This window comes from Palaemon carinicauda, chromosome 3 (assembly GCF_036898095.1).
Source record: "Palaemon carinicauda isolate YSFRI2023 chromosome 3, ASM3689809v2, whole genome shotgun sequence".
In the NCBI taxonomy this organism is placed as follows: domain Eukaryota; kingdom Metazoa; phylum Arthropoda; class Malacostraca; order Decapoda; family Palaemonidae; genus Palaemon; species Palaemon carinicauda.
Window position 1 is genome coordinate 82,516,064 of NC_090727.1, and position 27,494 is coordinate 82,543,557.

At 42.3% G+C, this 27,494-nt stretch overlaps 1 long non-coding RNA gene across 2 annotated transcripts; it reads right to left on the minus strand.

The window, feature by feature from the left end:
* Window positions 1–237: 237 nt before the first annotated feature.
* LOC137638356 (uncharacterized) lies at window positions 238–26,506 on the minus strand. Of its 2 annotated transcripts, none has more exons than XR_011044103.1 (4): window positions 26,391–26,506; window positions 21,101–21,282; window positions 18,141–18,305; window positions 238–744 (listed from the first exon to the last, which is right to left on the minus strand). It is a non-coding gene; the product is annotated as an uncharacterized lncRNA (long non-coding RNA). The 2 variants fall into 2 exon arrangements; XR_011044102.1 differs by lacking the exon at window positions 238–744 and adding an exon at window positions 10,174–10,680.
* Window positions 26,507–27,494: the final 988 nt, after the last annotated feature.

The following is a 27,494-nucleotide window of genomic DNA, read 5'->3' on the forward strand; positions in this document are numbered from 1 at the left end:
AAACTTACAACATTTCTACGTATATACATACATAAACATTAAGAATGTTTTGATATATATATATATATATATATATATATATATATATATATATATATATATATATATATATATATATATATATATATATATATATATATATATATATATATATATATATATATATATATATATATATATATATATATATATATATATATATATATATATATATATATATATATATGATAGGAAAAAGTCAAAAGACAAAAGTTAATGGCAGTCCAAAATAGGCTAGGAGGAAGAGCAGATACAACCGGTTTCCATCCGAGCTAAAAGTAAGTTAAATCACCAGTGTGTGAATGGGAGCGGTAACAAGCTAACCCCGCTAACTACCGGTGTGGGTAGTTAACCCTCGCTAAATTTTAATGGGTCGTCATTTCAGCTTCGCAGAAAGTAATACCCCTAAATAGATAGCGTAGGTTTGTATTCCAGTACGGAACAAATTTGTAATACACAACAAAAAATGCAGCTGTTTCTAATCCACTGCAGGACAAAGGCCTCAGGTTTGGCGTTATCATGACACTGGCCACTGCAGACAGGTATTGGTGGCAGACTGTATCTTGCAAGACGTATCTTTAGTATCCATCAATATGATCCTGGTAGTTGCTGGGCATGGCCTACCCGAAAAAAAAACATCACCGTCGTCCAGTAGGCAGAGTGAATTATCATCATCGTCCTCCTCCACGTTCTGCAGGCATCCATCTGAAAGATTTAAATTATTTTAGTTTTAAATTGTACAGTATTAGTAATACAGATAAATGCATTCTTATAAATACCACTCGCCTATGTATCTTCCTATCTTGGCCTTTTAAATAGTATACAGTATTAAGAATATAATGTACAAGGAAGTCCCATCTTATGATTTGGGGCCACAAAAGCAGGCATTGTATGTATACTTTATAACACACACACTATACAATAATGACATTTCTGTTAACCCTTCATTGATGTTGTAGCCGACACTTCCACTGGCCAGTTACTGACTTAGACCTCGATATTCTTTGGGCTAATTCTTAGCATGTTAAACTACAATATTACATGTCCGGGAGTGCTGCCAACATCCTGTGGTACGGCAGGAGTAAATTTAGATGACAAATTTGTAGATAATTTGTATTTTTCCTAACTATACAAACCTTGGCTATTTAATAGGGGTATTACTTTCAGCGTAGCTGAAATGACGAGCCATTAACTTTTAACGAGGGTTAACTACCCACACCGCTAGTTAGCGGGGGTAGGGAGGGTAGCTTGGTACCGCTCCCCCTCACACATCTGTGATTGAGCTCACTTTGCTTGCAGGTAGGACTTCAATAAGGACAGGGCTGGCGGGTAAGTTTGGTTAAATAGCTAAGGTTTGTATAGTTAGGAAAAATACAAATAATCTACGAATGTCATTTGTTCCGTAACTGGAATACAAACCACGCTATTTAATAGGGATGACTCGCCCATTAGGAAGGGTGGACGTCCGTGCCAGTCTGGCTTTTTGGCTTTGCCCGGGGGCTCCTTATCTGTGTGTGTTAGCACTCAAGAAATAAGGAGCCCCTGCACCTCGCTAAAACCTTGCTACGCAAAGTCTGCGGCCTACGCAAGCTGTGTGTGAAGGTATGAAGAAGTGTGACTTGTCCTAAAAAGTTGTTCCGAAGTCCTTAAATGGATAACTGTGCATTAGGACTTTCCCAATACCACCTCGTCAGGGTACGTCGGTATTAATCTTAATATTAGGTACACAAGGGAGCATGGTTTACCTGCAGTGGTTTGAGGTCAGCTATGCAGAGAACCCAGGATGCTGCTTTCACCAAGAGAGAGGATGTTGAAAAAAAGAGTAAGGGCCAGTCAAACCTTTTTAATCATGCAGACTAAAAATTGGTAACAATAACCTCAACCTTCTGCTACTTGTCCAATAAGGAGCTTGAGGTTTTAAACCAACTCTTGTGCAGCCACCACAGGACCGATAGAAAACATATACTCTCTCCTGTGGGTCACGTCTTGCATGTAGTGGGATGTGAACGTGTTTTGACGTTTCAACACCCCAGCTTGAAGAACCTGCGTCACTGAATAATTTCTTATGAAGGCCAGGGATGTAGCAATGCCGCTGACATCATATGCTCTGGGGGGATGTGACAGAGGAGGGTCTGGATTCAGTGCAAGGTCAATGACCCTGCGAATCCATGCTGAGATGGTGTTCTTGGTGACCCTCCTCTTAGTCCTTCCTGTGCCGACGAGTAGTGCTGGCACACGAGGACGGGCTGGGGCATTTCTCTTGAGGTACAGCCTCAAGCTCTTTACGGGGCATAGTAAGAGATGGTCTGGGTCATCTGTTACGGTATGGTGACTAGAAATCCGGAGGGAGTCGAATCGAGGATCCGCTACTCCCAGGTTCCGAGTCTTAGCAATAAACTCAGGGACGAAGCTGGACGTTACCTCTCCCCATCCCCTTGAATGGGCGATGTCGTATGAGAGACTGTGAAGTTCACCGACTTGCTTGGCCGAGGCCAAAGCTAGCAGGAACACCGTCTTTCAAGTTAGGTGGGGATCTGTTGCCTGGCGTAATGGTTCATAAGGAGGTCTCTTAAGACACCCGAGAACTCGAACCACGTTCCATGGGGGAGGTCTCACTTCTGACTGAGGGCAGGTAAGTTCATAACTCCGTATGAGTAGAGAAAGTTTTAGCGATGAAGAAATGTCAATTCCCTTCAGTCTGAAGGCGAGGCTTAAGGCTGAGCGATAGCCTTTCACTGCCGAGACTGATAGGCACATTTCTTCACGCAAATACACGAGGAACTTCCCTATTGCTGGAATAGTGGCATCGAGTGGAGAGATACCCGTTCCACACCAACCACAGAAGACTTTCCACTTTGCCTGGAAGACTGCTGCTGATGATTTCCGCAGATGGCCAGACATCCAAATCGTAACTTGTTGCGAAAATCCTCTCTCAGAGAGAAGATGGTGGATAGTCTCCAGGCATGAAGTCGCACTACGGATTTGTGGAAGATGTTGGTGTGTGGTTGTTTGAGTAGATTGTGTCGTGGAGGGAGTTCTCTTGGTGGCTCCATTAGGAGTTGCAGAAGGTCCGGGAACCATTCTGCGTGATGCCATAGCTGAGCTATGAGTCATTGAAAGATTGACCAATGTTCTGCTCTTGTTGAGTACCCTCCTCCTCAGACAGAACGGGGAAAAAGGCGTAAACGTCGATGTTGTCCGACCGTTGTTGGTAAGCATCTTGCCAGAGAGCCTGGGGTCTGGGGAACAGTACAGCGGGAGCTTGAAGTTCAGGGCCATTGCGAAAAGATCCAGAGTCGGAGAAAAAGTCAGGACTTTGTTGGCTACTATATGATCCAAAGACCACTCGGTACTCACTATATGAGATGCTCTGCTCAGGTTGTCGGCGAGCACATTCCTTTTGCCTGGAATGAAGCGTGCCGATAGTGGTATCGAGTGGATTTCGGCCCATCTCAGTATCTCTACTGCTAGATGGGAGAGTTGCTGTGAAAAAGTACCTCCTTACTTGTTGATGTAAGCCACTACTGTGGTGTTGTCGCTCATCACCACCAATGAGTGGCTTGCCAGAAACTGTTGGAACTGTTGAAGGGCCAAAAAAGATGGCCTTCATCTCTAGGACATTTATGTGGAGGTACTTTTCTGACTCTGACCAGAGGCCTGAGGTCGTGTGGTGCAGCACGTGGGGCCCCTACCCTTTTTTTTTTTTTTTTTTTAGAAGCGTCCCAGAACAGCATCAAATCCGTGGGGGGGGGGACAGGAAGGTCCACCCCTTTTCGTAGATTCTCGTCTGTCAGTTCCACAGGTCCCATGGGGATCTGGATGTCCGAGGAGTCGTGGGATTGATTCCACCGGGACTTGAGTCGCCACTGGAGGGATCTCATCCTGAGGCGACCATTGGGAACCAGACGGGCCAACGATGAAATGTGACCAAGGAGACGTAACCACGAATGGGCCGGAAGTTCTTCTCGTCTGAAAAAAGGTCTTGTGACCTTTCTAAGCCTTGTTATCCTGTCGCCTGATGGGAAGGCTTTGTGGAGATTGGTGTCTATGATCATGCCTAAGTATACCAGTCTCTGAGTAGAGAACACTTTTCGAGATTTACCATGATCCCCAGATACTGGCAAAGTCTCAGAAGTTTGTCTCGGTGTTGAAGAAGGGTCGACACCGAGTCTGCTAGGATCAGCCAGTCGTCCAGATAACGGAGGAGACGGATGTCAATCCTGTGTGCCCAAGATGATACTAGGGTAAACACTCTGGTGAAAACTTGTGGTGCTGTGGAAAAACCAAAGCACAGCACCTTGAACTGGTACTTTCTGTTGTCTAGGCTGAATCTTCAAGTCCAGCGTACACATCAAGTCTTGCGGTCTTACTCCTAGTCTGACCGTGTCTGCCGTCTCCATGCTGAACGGAGTTTGTTTGACAAACTTGTTCAGGGCTGACAGGTCGATGACTGGTCTCCAGGTTCCAGAGGCCTTTCTTACAAGAAAGTGTCGACTGAAGAAGCCTGGGGATCCATCGAGGACCTCTTGGAGAGCGCCCTTCTTCAATAGAGTCTGGACTTCTGCTCGAAGGGCTTGCCCCCTTGGCGATCCCATGGCACTGGATTCCTGGTCAGGGGAGGTAGGGGAGGTAGAGATGTTATGAACAGGACGCAGACCTAGACAGATCAAGGAGATTGTCCAGGAATCACCCCCCAGTTGCTTCCACCTGTCTGAGCAACTTTGTAAGCATCACCCCCCCTGGTGAAAATGCAGGGGGAATGCCTATCCTAACGTTTGCGGCCTCGGCTGCTCCCTCTAGGATTCTTTCTTCCCCTGGAGGACTTTTTGCCTTTCCTGTCCTTGACAAGAAAAGGCTTAGACATTGTGGTAATATATGTTCAATGTAGTTTTACATTTATGCTCTCATGTACGTTGTGTTTCTCTGCTTGCATTTACCAGCTTATCATGTTGCTATTTGTGTGTCTTCATGCATATTATTGCTTGTGGATGTCCCTGTGTTGTCTGGCCCTTACTTTGATGTATTTGTTTGTTATTGTGCATGTAAAGTAGTACGTGTTGTAATAGTGGCTGTTTCTATTGTTTCAGGAGGTGACTCCAGTTTTATGTGCAATAAAACCTATAACAGGTTTTTCATTTTCACAACAATTTATTGCACACAAAATAAAAATTTTAGAGGCCATGGAACGGTTCCTACGTCCAGAACGCTTCGAAGCTGACCCGGATTCTGCCACCGCTGCTAAGGAGTGGACGCACTGGCTGAGGACATTCAACAACTTTTACCAAGCAGTACAGAAGACATCTCCCAGTGCAGACAAACTAATCCTACTCACCAACTACGTTGCTCCTCGAGTGTACGACTACATAGCAGACTGTGACACTTATGTTAAGGCTGAGAAAGCACTGACATCACTGTATGTAAAACCTAGAAATGAGGTATTTGCTAGGCATGTCCTGGCCACACGTAGGCAGGGGTCAGGTGAGTCTCTAGACCAATTTCTCCAAGCTCTGAAGCTCCTAGCAAAAGACTGTCAGTTCAAAGCAGTGTCAGCAGAGCAGGCGTGTGATAACTATGTTAGAGATGCATTCATCAATGGACTTTCTTCTGGTGCCATTCGTCAAAGACTACTCGAAAATATAACTCTTAACTTGCAAACTGCTTATGAACAGGCACGCACTTTAGAGATGGCTCAGAAACATTCTGCTTCTTATACTACTGTTGAGCCAATTACTGCTGCTGTACCTCAGCCACAAAGTCAGTCAGGTGATTCAGAGTGTTTAGAAAGTAGTGATGAAACTGCTCATCTTGCCGCCACTACTGGCGCCAATCAGTGTTTTTTCTGTGGATTGAAACGGCACCCTCGGTTCAAATGTCCTGCTAGGGAAACTTTATGTCTAAAGTGTAAGAAACAAGGACATTATGCAAAAGTGTGTAGGTCAGGGAAACCGGTAGGGGATACCTCTGCTGGTAAAACTAAATATTCGGCAGCAACACTGGCTACTGTGTCTGGGGCTGTGCCTAGTAGTCTTAGTAAATCTCTGAGTTGTTTGAAAGTTAATGGTCTCCCTGTTAATGCACTTATTGATACAGGAAGCTCTGAAAATTTTGTGAGTCAGAAGATTGCTAAAGAAAACAACCTAATCATACTTCCTGACGACGGGCACGTCTCTATGGCTGATGCGTCTCTCTCGTCCAGTCTTAGGTCTTTGTTGTGTTGATGTGGAGCTGCAAGGACAAATTTATCCTAGTGTAAAACTCAAAGTACTGCCAGCCCTGTGTAGTGATGTAATTTTGGGGCATGAATTCTTGAAGAATCATTCTGCTCTAGAAATGGCTTTTGGAGGAGCACGCCCACCACTCAAGATATGTGGGCTGGCAGCAGTGAAGTTGGTTGCGCCCGCACTCTTCAGCAATCTGACAGCAGACTGCAGACCCATTGCTGCAAAGTCGAGACATTACTCTCAGGCTGATAAGGAATTTGTCAATACTGAAATTGGTAGAATGCTACAATAAGGAATAATAAGACCCAGCCAGTCTCCATGGAGGGCCCAGGTGCTAATCACTGCAGGGCACAATCGCAGGAAGAGAATGGTGATTGATTATTCACAAACTATAAACAGGTTTACTGAGCTGGATGCTTACCCTTTGCCTCGGATCGATGAAACAGTGAATAATGTCTCAAGATATAAAGTGTTTAGCACCTTGGACCTGAAGAGCGCCTACCACCAAGTGCCAATAAGAGAAGACGAAAAGTTGTACACTGCTTTTGAGGCGAGTGGAAAGCTGTACGAGTTCAATCGAATCCCATTTGGTGTGAAGAACGGAGTGGCTGCTTTCCAACGAGTTGTGGATCAGATCCTTGCAAAAGAAAAGGTGGAAGGGGCATTTGCTTAAGTGGACAATGTGACTGTATGTGGAGAGACGGAAGAGGAGCATGACAAAAACCTAAACCATTTCTTGAAAGTGGCGAGGGATTACAACCTCACATTTAATCATGACAAGTGTGATTTCAGGAAACAGTCTATAAACCTTCTGGGATACTCTATAAAGGACGGAGAGATCAGACCTGATCCAGAACGACTGCAGCCTCTCTTGAGTCTACCCCTTCCCAACGATACTGCCTCTCTTCGGAGAATGTTGGGGTTGCTTGCTCATTACTCACGATGGATACCCAACTTCTCTGAGAAGGTCCGGCCTCTTTCACACTCCACGAGATTCCCATTGTCTTTTGAAGCTTCTCTGACTTTTGAGAAATTGAAGAATGAAATTGCGAAGTCCGTGGTGCAAGCCATTGATCCTACATCCCCTTTCACAGTCGAAACAGATGCCTCAGACCATGCCATTGCCGCTACTCTCACTCAGAATGGACGTCCTGTAGCGTTCTTCTCTCGCACTCTCTCTGACAGTGAACAAAGGCATTCTTCAGTAGAGAAAGAAGCTTATGCCATAGTTGAGGCCCTCAGAAAGTGGAAGCATTACCTAATTGGTCATCACTTTAAGCTGATTACTGACCAGCGAAGTGTAACATTCATGTTCGACACAAGATCTTCAAGCAAAATCAAGAACGACAAGATAGCCAGGTGGCGCATTGAACTGTCATGCTACCACTACAACATAGTGTATCGTCCAGGTACGGAAAATATTCCTGCAGATGCTCTCTCGCGTGTCTGTGGTGCTGTAGCTACAGACAAACTCAAACAACTGCATGAAAGTCTCTGTCATCCTGGAGTGTCAAGGATGGTGCATTTCATCCGAGTTCGGAACCTGGCTTATTCTGTTGAGGATGTAAAGAAGGTTACTGCTTCTTGTCCAATCTGCTCTACTGTCAAACCTCAGTTCTATAAGCCTGATGATGGCCATCTGGTGAAAGCTACTCAGCCATACGAGAGATTGAACTTGGATTTTAAGGGGCCCCTTCCGTCACAGTCGAAAAACAGATACTTGCTCACAGTCATTGACGAATTCTCACGGTTCCCTTTTGCGTTCCCTTGTTCAGACATGACTGCTGGTGCTATCATCGGGTGTTTGGTACAACTGTTTGCACTATTTGGAATGCCAGCATACATACACTCAGACAGGGGAGCCTCTTTCATGTCAGAAGAACTGAAGAAATTCTTACTAGAGAAAGGAGTGGCTACCAGTCGCACTACGCCCTACAACCCAAGGGGCAATGGCCAGGTGGAGAGGTACAATGGAATCATATGGAAAACCATTTGGTTAGCTCTCAGAACAAGGAATCTTGATGTCTCGAAATGGGAAGTTGTCCTCCCAGATGCACTTCACTCTATCCGTTCTCTGCTATGTACGTCAACTAATTGTACACCACAGGAGCGTTTCCTAAAGCATCCTCGGAAGTCCACGTCAGGTCGTACGTTGCCTACCTGGCTCATCACCAAAGGTCCCGCTCTAATAAGACGACAAGTACGGCACAGCAAGAATGACCCTCTAGTAGATGAAGTAGAAATAGTAGAAGCTAATCCTGAATATGCTCATGTCAAGTTTCCTGATGGTAGAGAGTCCACTGTGTCTTTGAGGCATCTAGCACCTTTAAGTGGTGATGATAGTAGCAGCGTGGAGGCCACCAGATCTTCACTGCCGCAATCTCTAGAGTCTCTAGGTATATCAGAGTCTGAGGTGCGCCGTCCAGATGCTAGAGCAAACTCGGAACCTGCTCTTCAAGAAGTCACTCATGACGTTACATCCGGGGAAAGTGCTGTTCAAGAGCTTCCTGCTGCGTCTGGTCAAGGCACTACACCTGTACCACTCCGGAGGTCCGAAAGGACCCGGCGGGCTCCTAAGTATTTTGATGATTATGCTGCTTGAATTTCATAGGTGGGGAGAATGTGGTAATATATGTTCAATGTAGTTTTACATTTATGCTCTCATGTATGTTGTGTTTCTCTGCTTGCATTTACCAGCTTATTATGTTGCTATTTGTGTGTCTTCGTGCATATTATTGCTTGTGGATGTCCCTGTGTTGTCTGGCCCTTACTTTGATGTATTTGTTTGTTATTGTGCATGTAAAGTAGTACGTGTTGTAATAGTGGCTGCTTCTATTGTTTCAGGAGGTGACTCCAGTTTTTGTGTGCAATAAATTGTTGTAAAAATAAAAAACCTGTCATAGGTTATAGGTTATAGGTTTTATTGCACACAAAAACTGGAGTCAGCTCCTGAAACAATAGAAGCAGCCACTATTACAACACGTACTACTTTACATGCACAATAACAAACAAATACATCAAAGTAAGGGCCAGACAACACAGGGACATCCACAAGCAATAATATGCACGAACCCCTCATAAGTGCTGCTTTGAATGTGGATGGTTTTATCTTCAATTGTCTTCTTACTGTTATGGCTTAGATACAAGATGATAGAAAGGCCTCTTTTGTCTTTGTTGACAATTTCAATGCTCACCATAGGAGGAACGTAGAGAGTAGAGGTCCCCTTTTTTGTTTTGTTTCTTGTTGATGTCGGCTACCCCCCAAAATTGGGGGAAGTGCCTTTGGTATATGGATGGACCATAGGGAGTGATTAAATTCTGGTTCTCCTACCAATACAAGCAATTATAATTTCACTTAAATAATTGAGAAAACAATCGGAAGCGCAACCTAACCTGACAACGGGAAAGGTGCTTCCCTCGTAAGTACACCATTGGAGGCCCATGAAAGGTGAACGCCCTTGAGAAGAGAAAGACCGAAGTCAATCTCTGAGAGGTCAAACTCCCTTCACTCAGTAATCTATATGTTTCCCGTAGGAAGAGGGAAAGGCGAAAACAACAGTTAAACGAGGAGGGTCCAAACGATGACAATTTCCCTGCGGTGGCGGCTGAGTCAACGGTAGGTTATCTGCCGATGGGGAAGACCGATGGACAAGGGGGGAGAGGTTGGAAGGGAAGGTTCCCCTGCCTTGCGCCAGGGTCTTGAGAACCTGTCGTTACGTATCACACGCACAGCACAAACACTGGAAAGGAAACTTACAACATTTCTACGTATATACATAAACATTAAGAATGTTTTGATATATATATATATATATATATATATATATATATATATATATATATATATATATATATATATATATATATATATATATATATATATATATATATATATATGATAGGAAAAAGTAAGTCAAAAGACAAAAGTTAATGGCAGTCCAAAATAGGCTAGGAGGAAGAGCAGATACAACCGGTCTCGATCCGAGCTAAAAGTGAGCTAAATCACCAGTGTGTGAATGGGAGCGTTAACAAGCTAACCCCGCTAACTACCGGTGTGGGTAGTTAACCCTCGCTAAATTTTAATGGGTCGTCATTTCAGCTTCGCAGAAAGTAATACCCCTAAATAGATAGCGTAGGTTTGTATTCCAGTACGGAACAACTTTGTAATACACAACAAAAAATGCAGCTGTTTCTAATCCACTGCAGGACAAAGGCCTCAGGTTTGGCGTTATCATGACACTGGCCACTGCAGACAGGTATTGGTAGCAGACTTTATCTTGCAAGACGTATCTTTAGTATCCATCAATATGATCTTGGTAGTTGCTGGGCCTGGCCTACCCGAAAAAAAAAAAACATCACCGTCGTCCAGTAAGCACGGACTTATCATCATCGTCCTCCTCCACGTTCTGCAGGCATCCATCTGAAAGATTTAAATTAATTTAGTTTTAAATTGTACAGTATTAGTAATACAGATAAATGCATTCTTATAAATAAATACCTCTCACCTATACTTCCTATCTTGGCCTTTTAAATAGTATACAGTATTAAGAATATAATGTACAAGGAAGTCCCATCTAATGATATGGGGCCACAAAAGCAGGCATTGTATGTATACTTTATAACACACACACTATACAATAATGACATTTCTGTTAACCCTTCATTGATGATGTAGCCGACACTTCCATGGCCAGTTACTGACTTAGACCTCGATATTCTTTGGGCTAATTCTTAACATGTTAAACTACAATATTACATGTCCGGGAGTGCTGCCAACGTCCTGTGGTACGGCAGGAGCAAATTAAAATGACAAATTTGTAGATAATTTGTATTTTTCCTAACTATACAAACCTTGGCTATTTAATAGGGGTATTACTTTCAGCGTAGCTGAAATGAAGAGCCATTAATTTTTAACGAGGGTTAACTACCCACACCGCTAGTTAGCGGGGGTAGGGAGGGTAGCTTGCTACTGCTCCCCCCTCACACATCTGTGATTGAGCTCACTTTGCTTGCAGGTAGGACTTCAATAAGGATAGGGTTGGCGGGTAAGTTTGGTTAAATAGCTAAGGTTTGTATAGTTAGGAAAAATACAAATAATCTACGAATGTCATTTGTTCCGTAACTGGAATACAAACCACGCTATTTAATAGGGATGACTCACCCATTAGGAAGGGTGGACGTCCGTGCCAGTCTGGCTTTTTGGCTTTGCCCGGGGGCTCCTTATCTGTGTGTGTTAGCACTCAAGAAATAAGGAGACCTGCACCTCGCTAAAACCTTGCTACACAAGGTCTGCGGCCTACGCAAGCTGTGTGTGAAGATATGAAGAAGTGTGACTTGTCCTAGAAAGTTGTTCCGAAGTTCTTAAATGGAAAACTGTGCACTAGGACTTTCCCAATACCACCTTGTCAGGGTATGGGGACGTAACAGTATTAATCTTAATACTAGGTACACAAGGGAGCATGGTTTACCTGCAGTGGTTTGAGGTCAGCTATGCAGAGAACCAAGGATGCTGCTTTCCCCAAGAGAGGATGTTGAAGAAAAGAATAAGGGCCAGTCAAAACTTTTTATTCATGCAGATTAAAACTTGGTAACAATGCCCTCAACCTTCTGCTACTTGTCCAATAAGGAGCTTGAGGTTTTAAACCAACTCTTGTGCAGCCACCACAGGACCGATAGAAAACATATCGAGTCTCCTGTGGGTCACGTCTTGCATGTAGCGGGATGTGAACGTGTTTTGACATTTCCACACCCCAGCTTGAAGAACCTGCGTCACTGAATTATTTCTTTTGAAGCCCAGGGACGTAGCAATGACGCTGACATCATGTGCTCTGGGGGGATGTGACGGAGGAGGGTCTGGATTCAGTGCAAGGTCAATGACCCTGCAAATCCATGCTGAGATGGTGTTCTTGGTGACCCTCCTCTTAGTCCTTTCTGTGCCGACGAGTAGTGCTGGCACACGAGGACGGGCTGCGGCATTTCTCTTGAGGTACAGCCTCAAGCTCTTTACGGGGCATAGTAAGAGATGGTCTAGGTCATCTGTTACGGTACGGTGACTAGAAATCCTGAGGGAGTCGAATCGAGGATCCGCTACTCCCAGGTTCCGAGTCTTAGCAATAAACTCGGGGACGAAGCTGGACGTTACCTCTCCCCATCCCCTTGAATGGGCGATGTCGTATGAGAGACTGTGAAGTTCACCGACTCGCTTAGCCGAGGCCAAAGCTAGCAGGAACACCGTCTTTCAAGTCAGGTGGCGATCTGTTGCCTGGCGTAATGGTTCATAAGGAGGTCTCTTAAGAGACCCGAGAACTCGAACCACGTTCCATGGGGGAGGTCTCACTTCTGACTGAGGGCAGGTAAGTTCATAACTCCGTATGAGTAGAGAAAGTTTTAGCGATGAAGAAATGTCAATTCCCTTCAGTCTGAAGGCGAGGCTTAAGGCTGAGCGATAGCCTTTCACTGCCGAGACTGATAGGCGCATTTCTTCACGCAAATACACGAGGAACTTCCCTATTGCTGGAATAGTGGCATCGAGTGGAGAGATACCCGTTCCACACCAACCACAGAAGACTTTCCACTTTGCCTGGAAGACTGCTGCTGATGATTTCCGCAGATGGCCAGACATCCAAATCGCAACTTGTTAGGAAAATCCTCTCTCAGAGAGAAGATGCTGGATAGTCTCCAGGCATGAAGTCGCGCTACGGATTTGTGGAAGATGTTGGTGTGTGGTTGTTTGAGTAGATTGTGTCGTGGAGGGAGTTCTCTTTGTGGCTCCATTAGGAGTTGCAGAAGGTCCGGGAACCATTCTGCATGATGCCATAGCTGAGCTATGAGAGTCATTGAAAGATTGACCAATGTTCTGCTCTTGTTGAGTACCCTCCTCCTCAGACAGAACGGGGAAAAAGGCGTAAACGTAGATGTTGTCCGACCGTTGTTGGAAAGCATCTTGCCAGAGAGCCTGGGGTCTGGGACTGGGGAACAGTACAGCGGGAGCCTGAAGTTCAGGGCCGTTGCGAAAAGATCCACAGTCGGAGAAAAAGTCAGGACTTTGTTGGCTACTATATGACCCAAAGACCACTCGGTACTCACTATATGAGATGCTCTGCTCAGGTTGTCGGCGAGCACATTCCTTTTGCCCGGAATGAAGCGTGCCGATAGTGGTATCGAGTGGATTTCATCCCATCTCAGTATCTCTACTGCTAGATGGGAAAGTTGCTGCGAAAAAGTACCTCCTTGCTTGTTGATGTAAGCCACTACTGTGGTGTTGTCGCTCATCACCACCAATGAGTGGCTTGCCAGGAACTGTTGGAACTGTTGAAGGGCCGAAAAAGATGGCCTTCATCTCTAGGACATTTGTGTGGAGGTACTTTTCTGACTCTGAACAGAGGCCTGAGGTCGTGTGGTGCAGCACGTGGGTCCCCTACCCTTTTTTTTTGAAGCGTCCCAGAACAGCATCAAATCCGTGGGGGGGGGGGGGGAGACGAGAAGGTCCACCCCTTTCGTAGATTCTTGTCTGTCACTGGAGGTCTGTCACTGGAGGTCTGTCAGTTCCGCAGGTTCCATGGGGATCTGGATGTCCGAGGAGTCGTGGGATTGATTCCACCGGGACTTGAGTCGCCACTGGAGGGATCTCATCCTGAGGCGACCATTGGGAACTAGACAGGCCAGCGATGAAATGTGACCAAGGAGACGTAACCACCAACGGGCCGGAAGTTCTTCTCGTCTGAGAAAAGGTCTTGTGACCTTTCTAAGCCTTGTTATCCTGTCGCCTGATGGGAAGGCTTTGTGGAGATTGGTGTCTATGATCATGCCTAAGTATACCAGTCTCTGAGTAGAGAACACTTTTCGAGATTTACCATGATCCCCAGATACTGGCAAAGTCTCAGAAGTTTGTCTCGGTGTTGAAGAAGGGTCGACACCGAGTATGCTAGGATCAGCCAGTCGTCCAGATAACGGAGACGGATGCCAATCCTGTGTGCCCAAGATGATACTAGGGTAAACACTCTGGTGAAAACTTGTGGTGCTGTGGAAAGACCAAAGCACAGCACCTTGAACTGGTACTTTCTGTTGTCTAGGCTGAATCTTAAGTACTTCCTTGAAGACGGATGGACTGGTCTTTGAGGGTTTCTGAGTACCAAAGACGTGGTCTAAAACCGTGTCTTTGTCCTCTCGAGGGGGTATCTCTGGCTCGGAAAACCCATTGAGAACCCTCATTAGAGTCAGAACCTGCCAGAATGCATGCTCTGACTCTTACTGGTCTACTGCTGTAGGAATTGCAGCAAAGTTTCCCTCTATCCCCAAAGGCTCTTCTTGGGGCGAGTCGCACATTCCCTGAGTGGCTGGCTGTCTTCATTCTAGCCCTAGTGGAGGACTTTGGGAGTGTTTTGGAGTCTTTGGATTCCTTCCGAGGAAGGAGGCAAGACTCCAACATCGATGATCTGTGTGGCATGTCCCTCCTGATCTCAGATTGCGGGGAACTCTTGGCGTGAAGAGAGGTTTCCTCCATTGGTGCGATGGAGGAGTCTCTCTCCTCGCGCGGTTCCCTTGGTGACAGGTGGTCTTCGTCCAACAGGGATGGAGTCTCTCTCTGAGAAACAAGGAACCTGTCTCGATGGTCGGCATGGAGTCAGCTTTGCCCTCGGGGAAGTGACCGCGTCAGAAACTCTTCTTTGCCTCTTGAAAGGCATAAAGGCTATAGGTCGCTCTGTTGAACGATCAGACAGGACAGGCTTGAAAGCCTGTGTTACAGCTCTGACTAAGGCACTGAACCAGGGCTGCTGGCTGATGGATGCAATGTCCGACAGATCCCCTGAAGGGAAAGGGACCGAAGGTTCCCTACGAGGAGTCGCTGTGATAGGATTGTCAGCCTTAGAAGGCAGTTTAGAAATCCTGAACCCCTCTGCTTGAATGTGTTTCCCTTTTCCCGCAGTGCGCGTTGGAATGCCTTTGCGGGGAAGGGAATGAGGTGCGCGCGCGTGGGATAATCTTGGAGCATGCGTGGGTGTGCAGGAGAGGGTTGGCGCACGTCCGTAGGAGAGAGTTGGTGTGCAGGCACATGGTGGCGCGTAGGTGAGGGCGGCAATGTGGTTGTTGTCTCACCTACACACTTGTGCGCTGGAGAGTGGTGGGGCGCAGGTGGTTGGCGCGCGGGCAATGAAGGGCGCACATGTTGGCGCACAGGCGAGTGCTGGTGCGTAGGACAGTATTAACGCACAGGAGTGTGCTGATGCGTGGGCGAGTGTTGGTGCGCAGGAGATTGTAGGCACGTGGGCGACCCTGGGAGTGTGCGAGCAGGAGAGCTCTGGCGTGTCGGTGAATGTTGGCGCGTAAGCACATCGTGTTGGCGCACAAGCGTGTGAGGCTGCTGCCATCTGTGAGGGCGAGCAGGTTGATGGGCATGCCGAAGCACTGTAGAGCGATGAGCTGCTGGTGAGCGCTGAAGGTCTGGGCGTGTGGCACGCACTTAGGTGGAACTACAGCGGGCACTACAGGCGACAGGAATGGTGATGGAAGGTCAGCAGGTTTGTTGGATGAATGGTCGACATGTTCTTTAACAGGACGACCATCCACCGAAGGAGATCGCGAACGATCTGCAGAGAGGTCCAGGACCGAAGTCACAAGACTGGTTGCAGGTGCAGTGATGGATGATGTATGCAGGTCTGACCGGGGCACCTCTGCGGGGGACTGCAGTGATGACGAACCAAATACGCGCTGTAGTGGTAGCGCCTCGAAGGGAGACTTCGAAGGCGAAGAGGAAGGCGAGCCTTCCAACGGATGCACCCTCTAGGGGCCATTGGATCCGCAAGCTGACCGTCAGCAGTTCTCTGAAGAGGAGTCTCTGTAAAGTAACTCCCCCGAGGGGAAGAAACACTTGCAGGAGAGACCGACGTCTAACTTAGTTTCCCCCTCGTAGGATGGTCAGGAACGGGGAAAACCAAGTCGGCAGCTACAGCTGTAGAGTTTGGAGTGGCAGAGGAGATGGATGACGCCGCATGAGACACCTTCGACACAACAACGTCGACACGAGTCAGGGGATCTACTTCTGACGGCGACGATGATTGCTTAACGGAAGCACCCATGCGGATAAACTGCAGCAGGGCTTCCTTGGAGGGCGAACCCGCGAGTCCCAAGGAAGACTGTATCTAAAAAAAGGAAGTTAGTGACAAGGCCTCACCAGGAGGGAGAGGTGGGACTGCTTCGCTAGGGGAATCAACATCACCTCTCGAGACCAGGGGTTGGTCAGTAATAACGGTCTACACTACTACTCGACAGTCTCTCTCATAAGAGACTGAACGAGTAGGAGCTTCGGAGGAGGGTTGGGCGACGGAAGAGGCGGCCTTGGGTTTTTCTTCCCTCGAAGCAACCTACGAAGGAGAAACATCCCGCTTGGACTTCTTCTTCCGCCGTCGTGCAAACCTCTCCCACTGGGAGGAAGACCACTACCTGCACTCACTACACTTGTTAACACTATCACACCGTTGACCTCTGAAGGAAGGACAAAGGACGTGAGGATCAGTCTCAACCGCTAACATACATGTCCCACAAGGGCAGCCAGAGAGTCCAGGGCAGGTGCGAGTCCAGGGCAGGTGCGCATGGTCGCAGAAGTCAACTTCGTACATACTCAAAGAGAAAAAGAGAAAACAAAATGGCGTTAGTGGCTGCCAAAAGTCGGCAAGGATGAAGAGCAGAAACAACCGTTGACCATCCAAGCCGAAAGCAAAGTGAGCTCAATCACAGGTGTGTGAGGGGGAGAGGTAGCAAGCTACCCTCCCTACCCCGCGCTAACTAGCGGTGTGGGTAGTTAACCCTCGTTAAAAATTAATGACTCGTCATTTCAGCTACCCAGAAAGTAATACCCCTATTAAATAGCGTGGTTTGTATTCCGGAACAAACCTACATTAATACTGTAAGCTTCCATGTGAAGTACAGTAATCATCATTCATTTACAATGTAGGAACAGAAGTAATGTGAATTTCATTTCATATTCAACACTTGAGGAAGAGCGACAAAGTCGAAAGATACACATCAAACTGAGCTAAAGTGGGGTATTACTCTAAAGTTACTGTGCTTTCTTTGCCCCCCCCCTTTTTTTTTCTAGAAAACTGGTATCTAATCACGGGAAGGTTCAACATGGAGTCAGTCTTTTGTCTGGTTCCAAAGAAACAATATCTTGGTTAAAAAATAATTTATTTGAACGAAGTTCAGTGCTGTTCCCCCTTTTGAAGTGAAAGTTCCAAATTCCAAACTTTATATAAAATTTTCTATGGCTGATGCTCTTGTTATATGCTGACATGTTTACAGCTCCTAGCCATGCATAGCTGCTGCCCTATCAGGAGGTTACTTAAGTGAATCCATGACTACCCTTGTTCTAATTACTTATTCCAACCTGAAAATCTGTCTATAGCTAAAGGAACTTTTCCAACACAGCACTGAGAGGAGGGTGGGTGATGCTTGTGAACTTCGGAAAGTACTGATACAACTTCTTAATGGAAAATGTGTTTAAATTACTTCAAAAAGTCCATTTCTGAATCCCACACTAAAAGCAGGCAGTAATGGCGATGTCGAGGTTCAGTATAGTCTACCCAAATATGAAAGCAAAAAAGGTCTCTTGTGCAATTATTTCAAACCCCTCACAGTTTTGGGAAGTATTAGCAACTGTACCTTGTCGAAATTATACTGATCTGTATATTTCCAAACATCCAGAACAAGTTGCCCAGTTCCAAAACCCACACATAGACTCAACTATTTCCAACATCAAGCACATTGTTATTACTAGCTAAACAAGTGGCCCTGTTGGAAAAGCTTTCCTAGTTTATCACTGGAATCTGGTACGAGAGAAAGGATCCCTAGGGTAAGACTACAGGAAATTTCTTTATTACTTACTCGGGCAATTCTTCTCCACCTGTATTTTGGCATGACATCATCATCTTGCTAATGCTGGTATGAACCCCAGTATATATATGGGTCTTTAATTGTGGTAATCATTGAGTTATTGGACAAAATGGTTAGTAAAGAATCCACCCTCATAGTTGTGTTGAAAGATTCCATCTGTAAATTTCATATAAGTCATTAGTCTTAAATTGCAGTATTAATATAGTCTAACACATTTGTATAAAAAATGACCTTATCCTATACTGTCTTTCAATCTTGGGCCCGTAAAATAGTAGAGAATGTCCTCAATTTACAACCGTAACAGGTTCCAGAAAGCTGATGATAATTCAAATTATGTTAAATTTTGGCCAAATGTAGGATTCACTCAACTCACAAGCCTACAACTTTCAGCTTCAAAAGTAAAAAAAATATTTTTCTATTACTGTATTTCCTGATGAACTTTGGACACTTGTCTAAAATTTATTTCAGGTGGAATTGTCTATCTGAATGATTGTTCATTAAGTTGAGGACCTGTATATTAATAACAAATACAGAAAGTCTATCTTGTTATGATACTAGGCCAAAATATCAGGCATTAGGATTGAGAAACCAGTTTATCCCTTTTATGACTCAACCTAGTAGTCAATCATGACCTTTCTGTTACCCTTCGCTGAGGTCGGAGCTGAAACTGCTGTTGAAATTATGGGTCTGTGACCTCGATGAATGCCTTAGGAGAATTCTCAGTCAAGTCCTCATAATACCTTTTAAATCTATTGGCCTCGATACACTTCACAGTCTATTAGCATTAAAAAATAAAACTTTTGTCCTATTCAGAAGTCAAAGCAATATCCGATACAATACTCAAATTTATCAATTTCCTTTCTTAAATGGATTAAACAATTATACTGCTCGATAAATTGCATTTATATTAAATTCAATACTTACTTTAACCAACTCTGTGTTCATTACAAATAAAAAATCTATCTAGGTTACCCACTTCCTCATTTCCTTTCTAATACTGTCTTCCCTCTTTAAATCAATTATCCGAGACGACCTGGGTACGCCGGGGAGAGGCAATAATTAGATGCTGGTAGCAATGCACCATATTAATACTAGCTAAGCTACAACCCTAGTTGGAAAAGCAGGATGCTACAAGCCCAAGGGTTCCATCTGGAAAATAGCCCAGTGAGGAAAGAAAATAATTAAAAAGGAATAGTATGCCTGAGTGTACCTTCACGCAAGAGAAATCTAAATAAAGACAGTAGAAGACCATGGTAAAGAGGTTATGGTACTACCCAAGACTGGAAAACAATGATTTGATATTGGAGTGTTTTCTATAACACCTGCTTACCATGGGTAAAGTCTTCTATCCTTACGGCAATGGTTTGATATCGGCGTGTCCTTCTCCTGTAAGAGCTGTTTACCATGGCTAATGTCTTCCACTCTTTCTACCTAGTAGAAAGTAGCCATAAATAATTGTCTGGTAGTTTAAAACCATAGTTCAACTAAACTATTTATTCCAATCTATAGCTTGTACAGGACTAATTTTGGGGTTTGTTCTTGTGTAGAGAAAATAATTAAATCTAACGCAATACCGATTCCAATACAATAGATGGTACGAGACTGGTTTGGAGGTTTGTTCTTACTTGAAGAGAAAATAAGGCATTCATAAAAAGGTTACAATTGGTAACACACGATTAAAAAAAAAAAAAAAGATCAAGTGATTTCAGATCAATACATGGCATCACTTTTTCACACATTCACATGAAATATGTTCAATTGTTAATGTTTTACGCAACGGGAGAATTAGTTAAATAGCCATATTCAAGCCAAGAGTATTGGAATTCCTTCTGAGGTACCAGGTTATAAATATCTTGATTTAAATTAAGTCTATAATTCAATGGAAATATTTTCGATAACAAATGAACCTTTCCTACTGTGGATCATTTGCAGTTTACCCTAGGGTATGAAACTCATGCAAAAGCACGGCATTAGCTCTTAGAGAATTTGGGCCATACGGCTGGCCATTCTGGCCTAAGGTCACTCAACAGCCAGGCAAATATGAGGGGGAACACTGCAGTTGCTTTAGGAAGCATCAAGAAAGTAGCAAACTGACAATATTGAACTACTTATCTCAATGACTAACTAGAGGGACACTCGATAAGAACGCCGACCTCCCCCTTGGCAGCTTATTTCGCAGCCTTGACCTTAACATGTATTAATTGGCGTGGAGTTTCATACACTTATAAACCAAGTTTGAAGTCTCTGTGACAACGATGTCCAAAGTTACGGTTGATTACATGAATTGGACACTTTACTCAACAGTGACCCTGACCATCCAAAACCGAATCATTTACAGTTTTTTACATAACAATCCCTGCAGGTTTCATTATTCTTCGATTAATATTGTGGCCAGGAAGCTGTTCACGAACAAACAAACATACAGGGGCAGAAGCATAACCGCCTTTCAATTTCACTGATAGAGATAAATATCACAAGAATCATAAAATTTGGGTAAACATTTGTGTGTCTTTCCCTAATCATTTAACTATGCTGTGTAGTACAGAATTGCACTTCTCACAAGAACTCAGCCTTGATATAGTAGGACTCAATCCAGGCTTGATAGCCATAACATTTTCTGCAACATTTCCCATATTCACCAGTAACAACATTTGACAACAAAAATCTACAAACCCCCCCCCCCCCAAAAAAAAAGGGTACATGATGGCTTTCAAAACGTGTAGTACTTAGCATACATAACTTTATAGCCAACAGAATTTCACAATGGCTCCACTACTGTAGCCTACAGTGTGTGACTGTAACAGCATCATGACTAGTTATAAGGTACAAATCAGACAATCAGACTAATTTTGGCTAATCCATAGTTGCATATTAGTAATTACCAATGGAAACTACAAGCAAATTATTCAATGAAAGCGATAAGTTTCTCAAGAGCTACATCAATAACTTACCTCCTGGCTAGTACTGCCGTAACTCGTTCGCCTAGCATTCACATGACGGCAGATTGATACCAGGCAGGGACCAAGAGTTTAATCCATTTACTTGGGCTGGGCACCACAGTGCGTTGGGCTTGCCCTAACATTCAGGTGTGCATCTCTCCGGATGATACAGGAACTGACACCAGATACCTTACCTTAAAAAGAAGCAACTGATGGTTAAAATGATGACAAACAGACTAAGACTATGACTAAATAAATTTGTTACACAAGGTTAACTTTTTACCATGTAAGAAACTTTGAAAATGTAGGCATTAAATGGTTCAATAAAACATGTAGTGAACCTAATGGTTTCATCTTGATTCTTGCTATGTCAAACAAGCAGTTATGTCACTTTGAAATAGATAAAAAATTAGCATGACACCCTTATCAAACCTACTTCTGAAATTACTCACAAAGACGATGAAGGGTACAGATTAAGGAACTGTTATTAGATACCATGGAAAATTATCCTTACATATTAAAATTTGTCAAGTTGATTTTTTAAAATTTTATATAGTTACAATACTTAAAAGTACACTAAAACCCATAATTTTAATTGGAAATTCTACGAAAAATTGACTATTCTCAGCCGTATTTCAGTAAAATACAGTTGACCAGAATTGCTACCTCACTTTTTTATTATCTATTACGGATTCGTGACTGTAATATTGTCCTTCAGGTCAATATATCTTTTTAAAACAGTAAATGCCTGGCAACATTTATTCCAAGAATTTTACCATTTTTTCTTTTTACGGCATCATACCTGAGACAGGACTCAATACTTTCAAAATTTAAAGGGCCATCAGTTTACATTACTTTGGCATACAGTATAGCCTGTGCACCATTCATAGACAATTTAACTTAGTATGTAGCCCACAGTACTCAAGTTCTTTTATTGACCCCTTAAATCATTGTTCATGCTTATCTAATTACTTATATTGAAATATATATCGGCATCTGTGAAACTATTCAACCTAAGGTTTTGTCAAGATAACAGGCATCTCCAAGGTTGTGAAATTTCTTGATCTACTGTACTTACACGTTTTAAAGAGGAATACTTGACGAGTTAAATGACGGTAAGACCACATCGTAACGCCTATTTTGAGAGATACCCAAAATTGAGGTTCCGAACATACTTTCATTTAGATAAATTTTATTTTAAAGCTTCGTAAAAACTTTGCTATCTTAAATATAAAAAAATCACAGCTGTATTAGTTCGCTTTTTACAGGAACGTCAACAGGAGTCTGTACAGCCCAATATAATAATTTATGAAAAGGATCCAATACGACTTTTTTTCAAGGGGTATGTGAGCCCATAAGTCTATCAATAAGAAAACTCTGCCACAAGGCCAAGGGCTCCAACAGGGAAAAAGTTCAATAAGGAAAGGATTACAGAAAATAACTATACAAATAGTTAGGATCAATTTAAATATATTGAGAAAAGTAACTTTAACACAGATCTTTTTGTAATATAGAAAAAAAAAAAAAAAAAAAACTATTCTTAGCATTAGGGTGTTGGGTAAATTTGTATTGTATTACATGGTGTGATTTCGAACAGAAAACAAATTTTCCTTTAGTAAATAACGTGATTTAACCGAATTTGACCTTCATTTCAACCGCAAACAAACAGATCAACCAATTCGACTAACTTTAAGTTGCCAAACTGGTTGTTGTTATTACGGATGAAATTAAGGTGAAAACCGGTTAAATCACGTTATTTTTTACAGGAAAACATATATTTTCTGTCGAAATGGTTAAATATAATCACTGTTGTCATATTTATGTTGTGTTCAAATTTTTAAATATAAGCACTTGTTCAAATTCGGTGTCACCACGTATGTACTGCGAACGATAACATTAGCAATGTTACCAATGATATCCAACGTTAGGTGATAGACAGCGTTACCAACGTTGCGGTGGCATTACTAACGTTAGCAATGATACGGTAATATTATCATGTATATTTCAAAGAATTTCTCCATATACCCTTTACACAATATATAAAAAAGTACAAAAATGGCACAGAACCTAACAAACCCCCCTAACCTACCCTAGGGGTTCCCAGGTCACAAACCCAATGTAATGACCTTTATATCACTTCACTCACGTTACGGTAACGTTAGCACTGTTACGATAACATTACATATAATGGTTCTTGTTTCGCCATTAGCTCGCTTGGCTCGCATGAAAATAAAACATCAAGCTCGTATGTACTGGCAAGCGGTAATATTGAGCTGTGCACACTAACATTATAATGGTTCTTGTTCCTCACTTACGATCAAAGGAAAATAAAACCACCCTCGTATGCATTGGCAATTGGCAATGCCGCGCTTTGCACTCTAACAAAATATAATAAAACTAACACATTAAAGTTAATGAAATTAATGACTACTATTATGACCGTGACGACGTAACTTAGGGGTCACAGGGGTATTGTGACTGAGACTGTGGTGTCTTAACTGTTTTGCCTTAGATTAGAACAGCACTTGGAACACTGTAAAAGTTGGTATATTACATTACGTGAATTAAGAAAATTATCAACATCGGAATACACGAAAATAGTTTCAAGTATGTATTACTCAAGACGTTACAATTTTCTAATACTTAGATTGTAAAATACGCAAAAGACGACACTTGAACTAACAAAGACCTGACTTGGGCAAAGGTTTCCACGGAAAAGGGCTTGTTGGAAGGTGGGGGTTGGGAAATTTTAACCCCCCCCCCTTGCAAACTTCACATACATGTGGGTTCGTGATTGGTTAACGGAAAAGCAACGGAGTCTACAGAGTAAACATGAATGAACAGAATGGGAAACTTGTCCACCAAGTATTTATGTGAAACATGGGAGTGACAAGGTAATAAAATGTATAAAAGTAATGTATGAAGATAAAATGGAATGTATGATAAATAATATTTGATGGGTATATAAAAAAAAGAGGTGATTTTATAAGGTATTGGATAATAAAACGAGTAATACTGGGGTCAAACGTAATATGTATACGAGGGTATTACATAACTAATCAAGTAATAGACTTGAACAGAGCTGGTAGAGAGACGAACAGTTACATTTCATGATTAGAGAAGAAGAAATCCTATTGGTGGGGGAAAAGTCTCTGCGCAGGGAGGCGGGGCTTTTGCGCAGAAAGTCGAAACCTGCTATGTACAAACATACATACATGAGCATCTACAACGGGCAAGTAGAATGAGAAAAATTAAATGAAAAACACTGCTAATGTTAGCATGATACGTTAACATTTGATCTACATTACACGCTGGCAGCACTGGTTACTGTATTTTTTCATGAGACATAGTCTTTGCAACGGCGCCTCCAAAGTTTATCCAGTTATAATGTTTTGTATTTTCCTCCGTTTATTATACATTCAAGTAGGTAATATAAGAATAAAAGGCCTGTTTTACAATTATATATAGTTTCCCCAACCAAAGCCCCCGAGTTCCCACTGGGGGTCCCCCATTATTGCAGGATATAGATATATATATATTTCTGAAACTATTCATTTGCAACGGGAAAGTGTGTTTTTCGAAGAGAACGTAATTTTTTCTATAAGAAAAAGTAATTTTTTCCTAGGTTACATTGCCCTGTAATACACAACAATACCAAAATTAATCACCTACTTAACCTTACCCTTTTCCTTTGGACGAAACCTGACAACGTCTAATCTCTATAACAGAAAAACCTTTGTTTCTATTCTATCCAACCTTTACACTTACTGAGATTTGTTAATCGTAGCCAGCTACCATGTTATCTAATGACTTATATTGAAATACATATCGGCATCTGTGAAAGTATTCAACCTAAGGTTTTGTCAAGATAACAGGTGTCTCTAAGGATGTGAAATTTCTTAACCTAGTGTACCTATACATTTTAAAGAGGAATACTTAGCCTCAGTTAAATCACCGTAAGACCACAACGTAACGCCTATTTAGCGAGGTACCCAAATTGAGGTTCCGAACATACTTTCATTTAGATAAATTTATTTTAAAGCTTCGTAAAAATTTTGCTATCTTAAATATAAAAAAAATCACAGCTGTATTTGTTCGCTTTTTACACAAAATTCCACAAGAGTCTGTACAGCCCAAAAAGAATAATTTATGAAAAAAGATTCAATAAGACATTCTTTTAAAGGGGGATGTGGGTAAAAAGCCCATGATAAGTGAACACAATATTAATAAGAAAACCCAGCCATAAACCCAAGGACACCATCAGGGAAAAATAGCCCAGTGAGGAAAAGATCTACGGAAATAAACTATATAAAAAATATGAACAATTAAAATATAGAGAAAACTAACATTAAAACAGATCATTTTATAATAAAAAAAACTATTCATCATACGTACACCCTGAATGCTTTAAATAGTGGACCTCATTACCTGCCCAATGGTACAACGAAGTAACACTGCCCGGAACAAATGAGCATTAAAATGTTATTATGCAAGCGAAGCAGACCATTCTGAATTAGTACATAGATAACGGTCCTCAATAGAGCTACCTCAGATGCAGTGACTGAGTAGGGGCTGGTTCACATTATTATTATTACTAGTCACGATACAACCCTAGTTTGAAAAGCAAGATGCTATGAACCCAAGGGCTCAATTAGGGAAAAATAGCCCAGTGAGGAAAGGAAATAAATATGAGAAATTAACAAAAAATCATTCTAAAAGCAGTAACAACGTTAAAACAAATATTACTTGCCAAGCCACAACCCCAGTTGGAAAAGCAGGACGCTACAAGCCCAGGGGGAGCCCAACAGGGAAAACAGCCCAGCGAGGAAAGGAAACAAGGAAAAATAAAACATTTTAAGAGTAACACGAAATATAATTTAGTTAAGTTTTCTTGTTGTTTCGTAAAATTCAGCCCCTATCTTCACCTATTCTATTTTTCATTTTCGCTGTCAACACATTTCCACCAAGGGACCGAATTTGAACCCCATTACTACTGGCAAGTTAAAACTACAAAATAATTTTCATGAAAAAAATATGGTTAATATGTCCACATAGGTTGCATAATATAAATATCAGGTTAATTTCGGAGTGGCACTTTGTTTATACCTCACCTTGGCACAAAATCTAAAGCAATTTTCGTAAAATAAGAGAATTTTACACGACATACAATTTTGTGGCTTCATAGCCAAGTTTTGACATGGTCACATGGCCACACTTTCGTAATAATCACTGCATAAAGAAAAGGCATTTAGCATAAGGGATGTTGTGTATATGATATAATGATAAATATGAAATAACTTACATTTATTTGATCTTAGAAGGTTAGTACGGAGGACAGGAAGAGTGGATTTTCCGGAACAAAAACAAAGTCGCCATGTTGGAATTGGAACTCACTTGGTGCACAGGGTTGCCAGATATGGGTATTTATCCCTAGATTTGGGAACTTATCCCTACAATTGGGAATTTATCCTTAGATTTGGGGATTTTGGATGACTGGTGACGATACTCTGTACACATATCTATGACGAAGAAATAGAGATGAGTAAACCTTTATATTGTTGCAATTAGTTTATTTACAATTGCATGAAGCATAGTGAGTAATTTCTGTATTAGAAGAAAATATATTCTTGGAAATGGGGATTTTTGGGTGGTTTTGGGGATTTTTTATCACGATGTTTAGGGATTTTCACACTAACCCATCTGGCAACACTGTTGGTGCATCACTGCAGTGTTGCCAGATAGGTTAGTCTAAAAATCCCCGAAAACTCATGATAAAAAAATCTCCAATTTCCACAAATATATTTTCTTCCGATCCTGTAGGCTTTACTAATATAGAAATTACTCTCTGTACCTCATATAAGTGCAAGAAAACTAATTGCAACAATATAAAGGTTTAATCATCTTTGTTTCTTCGTAGAAATTGGTACAGAATATCTCCATCAGACATCCGAAATCCCCAAATCTAGGGATAAATTCCCATATCTGGCAACACTGACTTGGTGACTTCGAGAATCTCGAGAAAAAATATGATATATTTTCGTATCTACGATTTGCTCTTGTGAATTATAAAATAAAACTCTCTAAAATAAAACTAAATTTTTTACACACCATGGGCAGTACAGTAAACGTGGAATTATATTTTATAACTTAATTATGAATAGTAACAAGAAAGTTGACTGACAAGCGTTTTCTTATTCTGTTTAAGGACTGATTTTCTGGAATACATTATCTTATAAATAATTATAATTAATGAATAATGAGTTGCCCAGGAAAAGGATATATTTAATCTAAAACATTAAATAAATCTAGATTTGTGCTGGCAAACGATTTTCTAATTCGGAAACAAAATTAAAGAAATTAAATAATACAGAAGAGTTCTTCCAATTGTTTCACATGACGTTAATTT